Source organism: Epinephelus fuscoguttatus, linkage group LG7, assembly GCF_011397635.1.
Source record: "Epinephelus fuscoguttatus linkage group LG7, E.fuscoguttatus.final_Chr_v1".
Classification (NCBI taxonomy): Eukaryota; Metazoa; Chordata; class Actinopteri; order Perciformes; family Serranidae; genus Epinephelus; species Epinephelus fuscoguttatus.
The window spans coordinates 35,893,834-35,908,437 of record NC_064758.1 but is presented as its reverse complement, the minus strand read 5'-3'; the positions used below and the strand labels follow the sequence as shown (position 1 = coordinate 35,908,437).

The 14,604-nt window shown below is 42.0% G+C and overlaps 1 protein-coding gene across 2 annotated transcripts in view; it reads left to right on the top strand.

Annotated features, from left to right (window-relative positions):
- The first annotated feature begins 2,949 nt into the window (after window positions 1-2,949).
- The window catches only part of si:dkey-70p6.1 (uncharacterized protein LOC570575 homolog), a 28,711-nt gene continuing 17,056 nt past the window's right edge, over window positions 2,950-14,604 (top strand). For both annotated transcript variants that reach the window (XM_049581212.1, XM_049581211.1), the window contains exon 1: window positions 2,950-3,340. The gene's annotated coding sequence lies outside the window, so the exon portion shown is untranslated. The remainder of the gene's footprint in view (window positions 3,341-14,604) is intronic.

Sequence of the window (14,604 nt, the reverse complement as noted above, 5' to 3'; positions counted from 1 at the left end):
ATTGCACTAAAAACGACTAAGCAGGAGTGACACAGAGGTGTGATCAATAGCAACGTTCTTAATGTACGTCCTGATTTACTTAGTGAGTCTGCTTCCACTGTAGTTTGTCACGTCAGCCAAGTGGAAAAACCTTTGACTTTGATTTTTTTCCCAGTGTTTTCACTCATGTTTTAAATGCACAAACTGAAACGTTTTTTGATTTCCCTAAATCTGCTAAACTTATGATTCAATAACTTCCCGTGAAAGATGTCTGAGTTGAAAACAAAACCAACATAACTAAACTTAACTCAAGTAGTCGATCAACAGAAAATTATTCTCTAACTTTTTTGATAATCTTTTTTTCTTTCAAGCAAAATTGTCAAACATTCTCTGGTTCCAGCTTCTTGAAATTTGAGGATTTCCTGATTTTTTCTTTTGTATCAGATTCAGAAAAAAGGGAAACTGACTGTAGATTTTTGTTGTTGTTGTTGCTCTAAATAAACATACGGCTGAAACAATGACAACAAGCTGAAGAAGGTAAACACAAGATTTAAATATGTACATTTAAAAAAGTGTCTATATAGCCTACATAAAAAAAACAAGAGACCATCTTGTGATGAGATGGTAAATAGACCTGCACTGCACTTGTATACCACTTTTCTAGTATTTTAACTACTCGAAGTGCTTTTACTCTACATATCACATTCACCCATTCACACACTCGTGGCCGAGGCTACCATACAAGGTGCCACCTGCTTCTCAGTACGCATTCACACACTCTCACACACAGATGGAACAGCCACCAGGAACAATTTGGGGTTCAGTATCTCGCCCAAGGATACTTTGCTTTGACATACGGACTGAAGGAGCCGGGGATAAAACCTCCAATCTTCAGATTAGTGGACAACCTGCTGTACCTCAGAGCCACAGTCAGGCACACCAGCCATGATTCAGCAGTACACAGGTTAAAGCTAATGTTGCCCAGGGCCCCCATTGCTATAGGAGCACATCCATCTTCGAACTCAGCAATCATTTTGATCTCAGCTACACACCTTGTGACTGTATTTTGCAAAACTGCAATGTCATTGCTTTGGTAAAAATCTGCCAAAGTACTCAAAAGAACCTCTGTGGTAGTTCCCGCTACAGTTAGTGTCACCACGACCAAATTTTGCAATGATGACCGACCCAGTCTTACTCCGAAGTCGTCGAAATTTGGTGCTTGGGCAATGAGTTGTGGCATCATAAATAAACAAAAAACGCTGTCCTTTAACATCGGCACGATGACATGGCAGGACAAAAATGAAAATAAGGTGGCAAAAGTCCGAGTGGGGCAGGCAGGAGGGTAGATCGATGGGTCCAACGAAGAGCAGTGTTTACGTTCTGTGAGCTTATAAAGCCAAACTGCGTGTTTTTGTTGTTAAAGGAAAAAAACTGCTGTATCAATGTAGTGCCTTTATTTTGAAAGAGACTGTATGTAAATGTTAAATTTCCTGTGAAAACTGACATGTATTTTGAAAGAAGACAATGCATGCAACAGGCAGAACTTGACACGGTGTCCCAGAACGTCAACTACCAACGCACTAAGGGTACCTTGCACGACGTATCTGGATGCAGAAAGTCACTGACCAAACGTCGATATGTGACGAGATCGGAGTGAGAATGTGTTGCTGTTGGTAACTACACATATATATAATTGTAAGTGAATATGTTTGAGTTTTAGACTGTTGGTTGAGCAGAACAAGCTATTTGAAGCCCTCACTATGGTTTCCTGGAACTTGTGATGTGCTTTGTCTATATTTTCTTTGTCAGTAAACTAAATGATCAATGAATTCATCAGAAAAAAAAGCATCACTGGTGGTTAAGGTCGGGGAAGGATGGTGGTTAAAAGAGACAAATATTGACTGTCATTAGGAAACAGAAAACAAACAGCGGTCTTTTGTTTCGTTGACCAGACCTCCTCTCTCTGTAACCTTCCTTCTGTCTGTACTTCCTGTTTTGCTGAAACGACTGATGCTGTAATTTATCTTGACAGGACAGTCTGTATTAAAAACACCTCTCCCATATAAATCCTGTTTCTCCCTCAGTTTCTCCCTCAGTGTGGCACGGATCGACCCTCATACAGCAACACCGTCTCCTGCACCCTGATAGGCGGTTGCTCTCCTGCAATGCTCTGAATACAACAGTAGGTGGTGGTAGAGAGCGGTGGAGGTGTAGTAGCTTCAAAGGTGTGAGAGAGTGGCAAGGTTAAAGCGAGACATTAGTGGCCTACTTTTATATTTTTTATAATATTTAGACTCAAATATGTCGCAGATAATTGAGACAACCTGTCAGACACACTGATATTAGTTTAACTTTGTACATTTACTTCCATTAAAGTGGGAAAAAGGAGACATTATGAGGGGTTACTCTGGGTTATTAGTGGCTCTTATAGGGGTCATGTGAAGTTTATATTGATCCAGTGTAATTCCACTATACTCTCCCATATTTATAGAGATCAATGAAGGCTGCAGACAACTGTTTGATCTGTTGTGTTGCTGCTTTCTTTGGCTCCTTCCTGCAGGTTTTAAGGGGTTTTAAGTCAAACAGACTCAGTGTTTGTATGGCTAACATGCTGATTTCATATTTTGACAGTATGTTTTTTAGAAAAGGATATTTACAGGAGAGTGAGGCTGCAAAACACACACCAATTTCAACAGGTTATTTAAATTCCTTGTGCAAAATAAGACTTAAATTCGACTCTGAGGATGAAAATTGTAGTTTACAGACTCTACATGGTGTCTTATCTGTCTCTGAAATTAACCAGAGTCTCGTGCACCTTTAGTAGGGACTGAGAAACCTTCCTAAACTCATCCCATTCATTACTCACACACACAGACACGCACGCACACACATCCACACCCGCACTTCCTCATCCATCCGAGGGATGACGCTAGAATCAAAAGACAAACTCAAAATTGGGGGGTCTCCAGCTCTGCCTGTGTCACATGGAAGCACAGTAGCTGAGCCGAGGGGATGCGAGTACAGATGGAAGGGGCTTGAGGGACCGTGGAGGAGAAAACCTGGAGATCATACTGGAGATACAGCAGCAACAGCAGCATCAGCATCAGCAGCAGACAGGTTAAACACTTCCCAGCCTCCCTTCCGGCTGGGGAGCAGAGGCGCGCGGACAGGGCGCACAAGCGGGTCAGCGGGCGCTCAAAAGGGATGTCACATGCAATATGCTGCATTCGTGTTTTGTGAAGCCCGAGAAAGCCAAGTTATCGCCTGTGATTGATTATGCTCGCGGGGAGCGCCTGGTCCGAGGGGAAACTGAAGGAAGCGACCAGGGTTGACGCTGCGCCTCCCAAAATCTCTGAGCTGAGTGAGTACAGGGGGGATGCTATAGCGCAATGCTCTGTGCCCGTGGCTATGTGACAGGCTGGAGGGAGGAGGGGATGGAGGCGGTGGGGGGGTCATTCATATGTGCCTATAGATCGAGCTCGATAAGCCGCACACACGCAGCTCAGCATCCCTTTATCCATCCAGGGAACATAACGCACCCGCTCTGCCTGTTCTCTCTCTCTTTGTGCTCGCCCTGCCTTTTTTCCTCTCCATCTCCTCTGGTCATACATTTAACACACAGACACGTGTGCACCCACCTCAGCCGCTACTGCATTGCCTTTTGTGATTTAAAGCCCCCAAATTAACGCATTCATCAGAGAACTTCATTGTGATTTGACGGGAGGAAGGCGCAGGAAGCCTCCAATCGGGTTTCTGTGTGCCGACTGTGAAGCATAAAGATAATTAACGTTAGACCTTCCGTTAACATTTGCAGCCCCCCCTCCTCATCCTCCCTCCTCCTCCTCCTCACCCTCCCTTACTCATAAATAGGGGGTGTGGGGCTTTGTCGTGTAAGTTGCCAGCTGACCTCAGGGACACAACATCCTTTGCCATCCTCACTTTGATCTGGAAATGAATCGGAAACGCTTTGATGATTAGAGGAGAAGAAAAAGGGAGGAGAGAGGGGAGAGATCTGCTGCTACAGGCTTAATGAAACAATGATAAAAGCACACTGCATCAACCTGGAATTTTTCATTTTCTCTGTAGCCTCCACCTGCACGGGCATTTCCCCCTCCTCCCCATTCACACCCTGCATGTGTTCCCTGTGCATCCTCTTTGGGTTTGTAACCTGTTGTCACCAGCATCACTGCAGTTTGAGGTGTCAGAGCCCAGAGGCGCGGCGAGCCGGGCAGCAGAACCGTCACCCAGCGTGTGATTGATGCCTGCTTGAGTGGGTGCCATCATGAGCCACATACACACAGCCTCCACACACACACACACACACACACACACACAAGGAGGATTTTACAGACTATATGCACAGTGTAAAACCATGATGATGATGGTGATGGTTCGCCCCTTGTTTTAACTTCCAGTATTGTTGTTCCACAGCTGCTGGAAAGGATGTGAAATCATGTGATCACAAGAAATGATTCCCATAATTTGCTGTGAATAATGTCAGGCGGTGTTTGTATCAGAGGCAGCGCTGCACAGATAAAGACAGAGCCTCAGCTTTCTTCCTCACAGGGGCATGGTTAATCGTTGTTGCAAGCAAACATTTGACCTAATTCACATTCTCACACAATAGCAGTCTCCTCTCCCCCCTCTCTCTCTCCCTCACACACACACACACACACTGCTGTTATTTGTGTCACACAGAGGGTGAGGTTTTTGCTCCACATGAACTCCCAGGTGGTTTATCAAAAACCTGAGCAGCTTCGGCAGAGAGGCCACTGCTGGCTGGCTGGCTGGCTGGGTTTGTTGAGACAAGCTCCAGTGTTATTAATAATGAACACACATGTAAATCCAGTGCATGTTCCTAGAAAATTAAAAAGCCTACCGGTTGTTGATTTGCGACACTGTAGGGCTCAATGTGTTCCTAAAAAATACATTTTTAATGAGGATTACAATTGAATTCCTTGTTTGCCCTGAGCGGAAACAGGGAACATTATTTTTATTGTTTGAAGGAGTTTGAGTCTTTATTATGTTTAAAAAGAAACTAAATTATATGTAATTTTTGTTTGTTAAATTTTGCCTGATGTGATCGAGTCAGTACGTTTCCTTTAAAGACATTTAATTGTTGAGATTAGATCCAAGTCAACAGGTGATACGTTCATTCCTCCAGTCATCCAGGGGCACAATCACTGGGTATTTTCTTGGTCATTAATTTGTTAATAGTGTTTAATAGTCTGTTATAGGGCAGGGCAATGTATGATGTTATATTGATATCGTGATATGAGACTAGATATCGTCTTAGATATTGGATAAGTGTTGTGTTTTCCTGCTGTTAAAGGCTGCATTACAGCAAAGGAATGTCGTTTTTGGACTGTTGTAGCTCTTCTTTTATCTCCCTTTACCCACTTAAGCTTTACATCCACATTACTGGTGATTATTTATCAAAAATCCCATTGTGTAAATATTTTGTCAGAGCACCTTTACAATATTGTCACAATATCAAAATCATGGTATTTGATCGACAACATGGTGATCGTTGATTTTCTTTATATCGCCCAGCTAAAGACTTTGAAAAACACCAGAGAACAGTAAAAAATCTCCATCCCTTGTTTCCCAAAGCCCAAAGTGATGTCTTAAAATGTGTTATATTGTCTGACGAACAAATCAAAATCCAAAGTGAATCAACTAACTATAATAAAAGACGAGGAAACAGCAAATACTGACGAGAACCATCAGATTTTGGAGCTGAAACAAAGAGTCAATGAACTGATAAGTCAATTGACAGAAAGTTAATTGGAAACTACAGTATTTTTGATAATCGATTAATCATTTAAGTCGTCCACTCTCTGGTTCCAGCATCTCTAATGTGAGAAATTTTCTGTGTCGAATATCATCATAAACCAAATACCTTTGGCGTCTGGGCTGTTGATCGGAAAAAAAACAAACATTAAAGGGGCTGTAAGTGAAAGTCAAAGCATATCAGTTGTTCAGGGTTCTCATGAATGTGGCTGAGCTAGCAGCTAACAGCGTTAAATCCGCATGGCAGCCTCCGAGGCTGAATAATGAAGCCAATGCGGAAGTGTCAAAATCCGCAGTTCACTGAATGGCCACTTGAGGCTGGCTCCAAAACCAAGTCAATCCCCAAAGACCACTATGTTAAAATGCCCAACGCTACAGCAGATATTATGTTTACAGCCTAGTACAAAAACTGTGATGGTCTCCATGGCTAATTTCAACATTCATGACAACTGTACAGGGGGTGACTTTCTTTTATAACTCCCCCATTTACAATTTATCAAGGCTCAGAGTTACACATTAAGGGTAGAGCTGTCTGCAAGGCGTTGCTACAGTCTGTAGATGTGTCTAAATTCAGGGGCTGCAGCTTTTGAAGGACGCGGCCATTGCAGTCTATGTCGGCCATGTCCTTTGAAGACCCCATCAGCCAAACTGAACAGTCTCCGAAATGGGACGATCTGGTCTGCGGAGGATTTCCTGGTTGCATCACCAGCTGCTCTCACTCCAACCTGTTGGGCAATCCTGTTACCTAGCAACCAGCTGCACCTGACAAAAGAAGGAGTAAGCTAGTAAGTTAGTTAGCCCTAAATCATGGACCCAGAGATTGTTATTATATATATATATATATATATTTTATTTAAAACTTGAGGGGATGATTTACCGCTGTTTGATATATTTCAGGCTGATGGACTGTTTTCAGGTAAACTTATTAAATTAAGATTGTTTAAGCTGTGTGCTCTTAGCTAACAGTAATGTTAACAACAGTTAACAGTTATTTAACAACTGTTAGTTAACTTAACCTAATATATAATCGTCACCGGCTTGTGGCTCATCCATGATTTATACAGTCTACAGTTAAATTCATAAACAGCACTTAACAACTGCAACAGTGCTGACAGAACTAACAGTGTTAACCAGGGGGGAACAGGAGAATGGGTCCACAATGATGGCATCCCTATAATAGCAGTAACTGCTGTATGAGCGCAGTGCAAACCAGCAGGGATGGGCTAGCTAGTGGGATACACACATGCACTAACATGCACGTATAGTGACACTGTCTACCACAACAAACCACAAAATAGCTCGGATGACAACAAACGCAGAGGCAGCATGACTTCTTTTTTTGCTCAGGACACCATCACTCCTCCATATCATCACATACAGTAGCAAATACTGGTTTGCTGCATTAATGCTGTGAATGTTGCGTACAGAACCTTGAAGAGGACGTCACAGTGGGCTCTGAAAACTTTCCGACGTTTTATAGACTAGATGATTCATGGATTGACTGTGGGAAAAAAATCAACACGTTACATCAGATTTTTTTTTTTAGCAATTTAGTTTAAAAAAACTACTTAAACAATTCATCCATCTTTAATAGTTGTTGATTTATTTTCTGTCTATCGACTCATCGGTTAATTGACTGTCATACCTCTACAGTTTGCGGCTGTTGTGAACCAAACTTTCATTCGTTCCTGCACCCAACAAGAAGTGTCCTGTACAGCTGCAACTGTGATATGATCAAGTTTGCAATCGACAGAGAAATTATTATTTTCATTGTTGATTAATCAGTAGATTACTTTCTTGACTGATCAATTAGTTGTTTAAACTATAAAATGTCAGAAAATGGTGAAAAATATTGATCAGTGTTCCCTAAAGCCAAAGATGATGTCCTCAAATGTCTCGTTTTATCTACAACCCAATGATATTTAGTTTTCCCGCTAAAATTAGAAACTTTTAAGAGTTTTTTTGTCACAAAATATCACTCAGATTAATCATTAAATCAGTTGATTAATTTAGTTGACAACTTATCGTTAATGTCACAGCTCTAAAAATGAATCAGCACCTATTTGATAATCGATTGCTTTTTTGAGTACTCTTTACAGTGAAGTACCAAACGCTCATCAGTCTCAGCTTCTCATTTTCATTCATTCCTATGTTAAATTAAATTTAGTGTTGTGACGGACATTTTTCCCTGGTCTCCGGTGTTTTAGAGATCAAATGATTAATTGAAGAAATAGTTGGCAGCTCGATCAATAATAATCATTAGCAGTCTCCTGTGTGTCCACCGACTCAGAAATAGAAAGATACTTCAGAGGAATAAGTAGAAATCTTTTTTTATATGCAGCAAAATAATCTAGACTCAAAGGTCCACTTACTCACTTTTAGAGCTCTCAAACATTTACAGTCTTCGTTTGCTGCATAAACTGTTCCAAAAAGTAAAGAAGGAACTTTAATTCATTAACTTTTACTTTACGTTGTTTTAATTGACAATATGATGCATGAGACTCAGTAAGGAAACCAGATATTAATGATCGATGACGCTCCAGTTCCCTCGCCACATATGGCCCTCTTCTCAGTGTAAGTAGCCTTCTGGTCTGTGCTGCATGGTCAGGGCAACACCTGGCAAATCTGCACCTGCAGGTATTCGCCGGTAGTTTGTAACGAGCACACTGAGTGCCACAGGCAGAGGTGGGGGGCTCTCTGTGGCTGACGGTAATGGGGGCTTTGTTTAGCAGAAAAATCAGCCAGGGAGGGCCATTTCTCTGTCTTGCTCTGAGCGCTACGTCCAATTGGTTGGCTCATGTGAGGCAGCTCTAGGGCCAGAGATTACACTGCAGTGCTGAGGCGTCACTCTGGCTGAACACCGCAGGCGGAGGCAGGGGGATAGAGGGGAGAGAGGAATGGGTGGGGAGGTGTGGACACACTCAGTGAGACAGGGAAGGGGAAGGAAGGAAGGGAGGAAGGCCGGGAAACCTCGTTGGGAAATGTGACAGCCTCCTCTCATCATCTGCTTTCAGCGTCTTCAAACACCTGCCACAGGACTCCCACGCATGTCTTCCTCCCCTCGTCTCTCTCCTTTCTTTTCCTCCACACCTACACCTTTCCCCTTTCTTCTCTCTCATTACCCTCTCTATCTCCAACTCGTCGGCTCTGTTGTCAAATCAGCACAGATATAATTACACTGACACTGTTGCAACTGTGAATTAAATGATTGTTCCCTCACAGGTGCCTATGCTTCTTTAAATCCTTCACTCAGGAAGTGTTGTGGTGAAGGTGGAGCTGGTGGATGAATTGGTGGCATTAAAAGCAGGTCACAGAAATCATTGACATGTTTGCTGGCTGCTGTTAAAATACCCAAAATAGTTTTGACAGACATGCTGAGAAAACATGTTCGCTGGTGCAATCACTTTCTTAAGACTAAAAGGAGCAGGTAATTATGCTGGATATCCAGAGCTGGAACATTTGAGCTGGATTGTATTAATAATATCATGAGGTTCGTTTGAATCAGGAAACAAAGCAGTTGTTTCTGGTCAGGATGCCCTGAACTTACAAAGAAAAATACATGCAGCGTGCAAAGAAGCACCAAGTTATCCGCGTATGAAATGTGGTGCAAATTGGATTTCATGCTGAGAACAGTTGGGTTCATGGCTGGATCTCCTCAAAGAAATGTAAATTACCCGCAAAAGTCTGCAAAACTTCTGCCATGAGGAGTCTGATAAACTTCTGTCCTGTCTCTGCAGATACATACAGTAGTACAGTCAGTCAAAGAATATGCTCTGAATACTTTCACAGAGAAGAAGAAACATTCATGAAGAGGAAAGTAAAAGAGCAGGGTAAATATTCCCGAACTTAAACTTTAAAGTAGAGGCCCTGCTGGCACAAGACGTCAATATAACGTCAGAAAGACATCAGACAGACGTTAAATTTTGGTTGGAATGGTGAAGATTTTGAGTCATCCAGGTCATGCCCAGCCAGTACTTGTATGTGGGGCCCATGTGGGTATTAAATAGGCTGAAAAATGGGCCTCCAATGGGACTGTCCACAGGTTTCAAATTGACCCTATATCATTGCTCACATTGGTGGGTTTACCCAAGTTGGCCCCAGATAAGATGCCCCATTTCACCCCATACCCTCTTGGTACCCAGGTAGTGCTTGCGTAACCCACATGGGGCCAATTTGGGTAAACCCACCCATGTGGGCAACTGGCATGGGGCCATTATGGAACCCGTGGACATTTCCAAATAGGGCCCATTTTTCAGCCCATTTACGACCCACATGGGCCCCACATACAAATGTTGGCTGGGTGGTAATCTAAAGTGCTGTATTGTAGGCAACTGGACTTGCTTAAGTTTCTTGAAGACGTTTCACCTCTCATCCAAGATCTTTAGTTCTAACATGAGTCGCAGGCGGAGTTGCGCGGTTTACACCCACACACGGGTTAAAACCAGCGACTCTGCACCAGTACATCGGAACTGAAGAAGCCTCTTGGATGAGAGATGGAACATATTCAAGAAACTCAAGCAAGTCCAGTTGCCTACGATACAGCACTTAAGATGTGGTTGGAATGAAAATCAGGTTGACGATATTTTAAATGTCTAATGACGTTAGAATTTTACGTTGTGTGGATGTTAACTTTATAACATTTTGCAGACGTTAGGTTTTGTTCTCCTTATGTTACGACAACATCAAGATAACACTGGCATGACATGTTGGAAGATGTTGGACTAAAGTTACTTAACAACACAACTTAAAACCAATAAAATATCACCATCATCCGTATTCTACATCAAATTGACGTTGGCACTGGACGTCCTGGCATTGAATTTTAGTCACCCTACATTATATTACAACCTAAATTCAACCAAAAATCAACATCTAAGACATTGGCAGCTATAACAGACCATGCCCTCCACTGAGCTGAATGTCAAAGTCCAACTAAAATTAAATTACACATTTTTTTGTCTGCTACAGCAACATGTCTGCTCTGTGAATCATGTGTCCCATGTTGTTCTTTAAAAAAAATAAACCAAAAGGGAGAAACTTATATTTAAAGTCCCCCTCCACTCAGAATGTGTTTTTTTTTCTGTTTATGTCCCCTAAAATGTCGGACCTTGACTATACTGACTTGTATCTGTGCAAAGTTTGTCACTATAGAGAGGTGTTTTCACATTCCTCTACTGAAGGCTGTAATGTCTGTGCGCTTCACTAAAATCTGAGATTCAAACACACAGCGGACAAACAAGATCAGGTGCGTCACTAATACAAACACTAACTGCTGTCTAATACAGAAAGTCGTATGAAAGGGAGGAACAAACTTTGACAAAATACCGGCAAAGAAACCTGAAACCTCCAGCACAGAGTGGACTTGTCAGTACAGAGAGCAGAGTTAGCATTAGCATAGTGACGGGTTTTTTTTTTTCCCTTAGTGGTGCATGAAGCCAAAAAAGTTCAACTCCTGCGTATAAAATGACTTGCATGGTCAGCACTGCTTCTGCACTGTGGGGCCAATAGAGCAGGCGCTGTAGAGACCTTCATCAGCCAAGCCGGCTACTTCCAGTTCAGTGCTCTCCTAGCTTGAATGGAGATGATATGATTTAATTGAATGGCTTTTTGTAGATTTTTCAAATGTAATCGGACCAAACAGATCATATGAGTCATTTTGCAGGGGTTGTGACGTTCAAAAAAATGTATCCACTGATTTACAGACGTCTCTTTAGCCATCTCAGTGTATCACATGACGGACTTGGTAGTCCAAAAATTATCCTCCAAAGCCTGGCACATGTCCTAAGGGCCTGGGGAGAATGAACAGATCTGCTTCCAGCAACTTGTTTTTTTTTAACTTATGATGTGGGAAGTCCATGTAAACGAAATATTTATCATAGCACAGTATTTTTTACATACTTTAAAATATGTTAGAGGGGGACTTTAACATGTTTTTATTTCACAACACTGTAGTTTTGCATCAGTCCAACAGAGTCCGTTATCTATCCATAGACGAAGAACTTATTTTGCATCAGCCAAGCAAAGCAGCATAATGCAGAAATGTCATTCTTCACAACACAAGAGCCACAAACTCAGAACAACAGCTCATGTTAGCTTCCCAGCTACAGTCTCATTCTTACTTTAAGCACAACATGAACATGCATCTTTGTCCTGCACCTCAGCATGTGAGCCACAAAACAAATATTCACCGGGGAAATGTACTCAGCTAACACCAAGACTGCTACATAGATAATTAACTGCACAGCTGCAGCACATTTTAACAGCATGTAAACGTACCTTAGATGTCACCTCAGTGTGGTTGGATGGTGGTGTGGTCCTCACTGTCTTCCTGTCAGTGCAAGCTGCAGTCAATCACAGACATCAACACGCCCACCCAGGCAGGTGAGAATGGGTGTGGCCTCAATCTACATACCTGGCTGTACTCATATATGGATTAAACATAAAAATGTGTGCAACAGTCTGAGTGGTTAGTGTAATTTTAGTGAGTGAGATTTATCTTCTTATCTTCAGCATCTCTGTAGTTGTTTCAAAGCTGCAGGACAGGATGTGAATCACGTGATCACAAGAAATTATTATTTTAATTTGCTGTGAATAGTGTCAGGCAGTGTTTGTATCAGAGGCAACACTGCACAGATGAAGACAGAGCCTCAGCTTTCTTCCTCACAGGGGCATGACTGACGTTAGGGTTTAGCTCAAAGCAACACTGTGTCTAAGTACAGTGTCACAGAGCAGCTAGCATATCTGTAGATTCATCATACAGTCTGGATGGTCAGAACAGTAAAAATGTGTCGAATGATGTATGCTGGGTTTTTCTTTTCCTCTTTTTTTTAAGTCATGGAAGTCCAGAGATGATGCATGTCACATATGGAGGAGATGGCGCAGGAGGAATGTCAGAAAATGGCTGTTTTGTAAAATTAAAAACAGGAAAATAGTGCTACATTTGGTCAGATGTGTGCCAGATTTAGGCAAATCTGCTGGGCATAGAGCACACGCAGCCAGTCTTGGCAAGATGTGGAGAATATATTGGCGAGACGGACAGAAGGGTTTATTTCTGTGAGGATGGTGCTCAAAGCATACTGTGGGCCCAAACACTTTCAGACTCCAGAGATTTTTTTATGATAACATATATTTACACATATATGTATATGTCCACACTTGGGTGACATAAAATGGACTAAATAGCAAAAGTAGGTTCTGCATAACTGGTCTGGGCGTTGCCTAAATGAGCAGACCTGACTACAGTCAAGGAATATGTGAATAAAGGTGCATAGGTATAGATTTTGGAAGGGTGTAGGGAAAACTTCCCCTTCAGTACTTAAAATATGAATTTGTCCCTCCAAATAAAACATAAAAGTAGCAGAGGGATTTTGTTTTGACAAAATTAAAGACATTTACAACATAAGACGCTGCAGAAAATACACAAATTGGAGCATGAAAACTGCCCAGAGAGCAGGAAATTAAGTGTTTGACGATTAAGATGTTCTTGCAGAGGACCCCCAAACCCCCTGTTTCATATGTGCCCCCTCACTGTTGGAACAAAACCTACGTTCTTGAATGAGTACAATACGAGTGTCAAACATATGGCCTCCGGGCCAGAACCAGCCAACCAAAGTGTCCAAACTAGCCCACTCAATGACTTCGCTGAGTGTAAAAATGGCAGAGAAGTCATTAATTCCAATTTTTCCAATTACATATAATGCTAAATGAACCAGTTTCTGTTTCCTCTCAGAGGTAACTAGGAAGCCAGTGTGCTTGGTATACTCAAAGAATATTATATTCAGCACCACTATCAAACTCATTAAGGCAAAAAATACAACATCTTGCAACGACAACTAAGAACAGAGAAGATAAATTAATTGTTGGCAGGTCTGAGGAAACATAAAAGCACAAAATAGCATCAGCACCAAAGTCATACTCTGAGGATGAGTTTGCTGAAAAAGAGACATATTATTGAAATTATCTTTTTTTCATCCTTCAGCCTTCATCTCAGTCTGTTCATCATTTGTTTTGTAAATGGGTTATTAATTAATTTTGAACATTTTAGCCCCCGTTTCCACCGAGCAGTACGGTACAGTTCAGTTCGGTACGCTTTCTTCCCATTTCCCCAGTGAAAAGCTGTGGATGGTGCCAATGGAACCGTACTGTACCGTCCCCATTTTTGGTCCCCCCTCTGTTGGGGTACCTAGCACACAGATCTGGTACTAAAAGGTGGAGCTGTGAACACTGCAGTCTGATTGGTCAGTAGAGGACGGTCACTCTGCTCAGGGCTGAGTTGTGGCTGGTTTTGAGGCTCATGTAACCACTGTTCATACTGTGGAGAGATTTATTAGTAAACAGTAACTATAAAATGAAAGGATGTTTTGCTGCCTCTCACAGCAGCTGGAGTCTGAGAAAAAATAACTTCATTCACTGGGCCGACTGCCGGCAACTTTTAAGGTGGAACGTTAACTTATGATGTTACTCAATGCATGAGGTGATGGCGTGAATCAATCAACACACCTTTAATTTCACTTTAAGAACTTTGGCCATCACTTTAGTTTTTATACGACACACACTTTTAGTAATGAGTGGATCTTCAAGTGTTTATATATATTAATTTCGACCAGGTTATGTGAACTGCATATAATCTAATCTCACTCAGAGAAAAAAAGCATCACAGAGCATTGTTCCTGTGGGCTACAGCAACACTAAACCCCTGAGCTTGCCTTGGAAGGACTAAATGCACAAACCCGCTATTTTTAAACATCCCATGGAGAGAGATGCTCACTGCAGCCTGTTTTATTTTGTTCTGAAAATGTCGGCGTGCAGCCTCGTTCTGTGGACGATAAACAG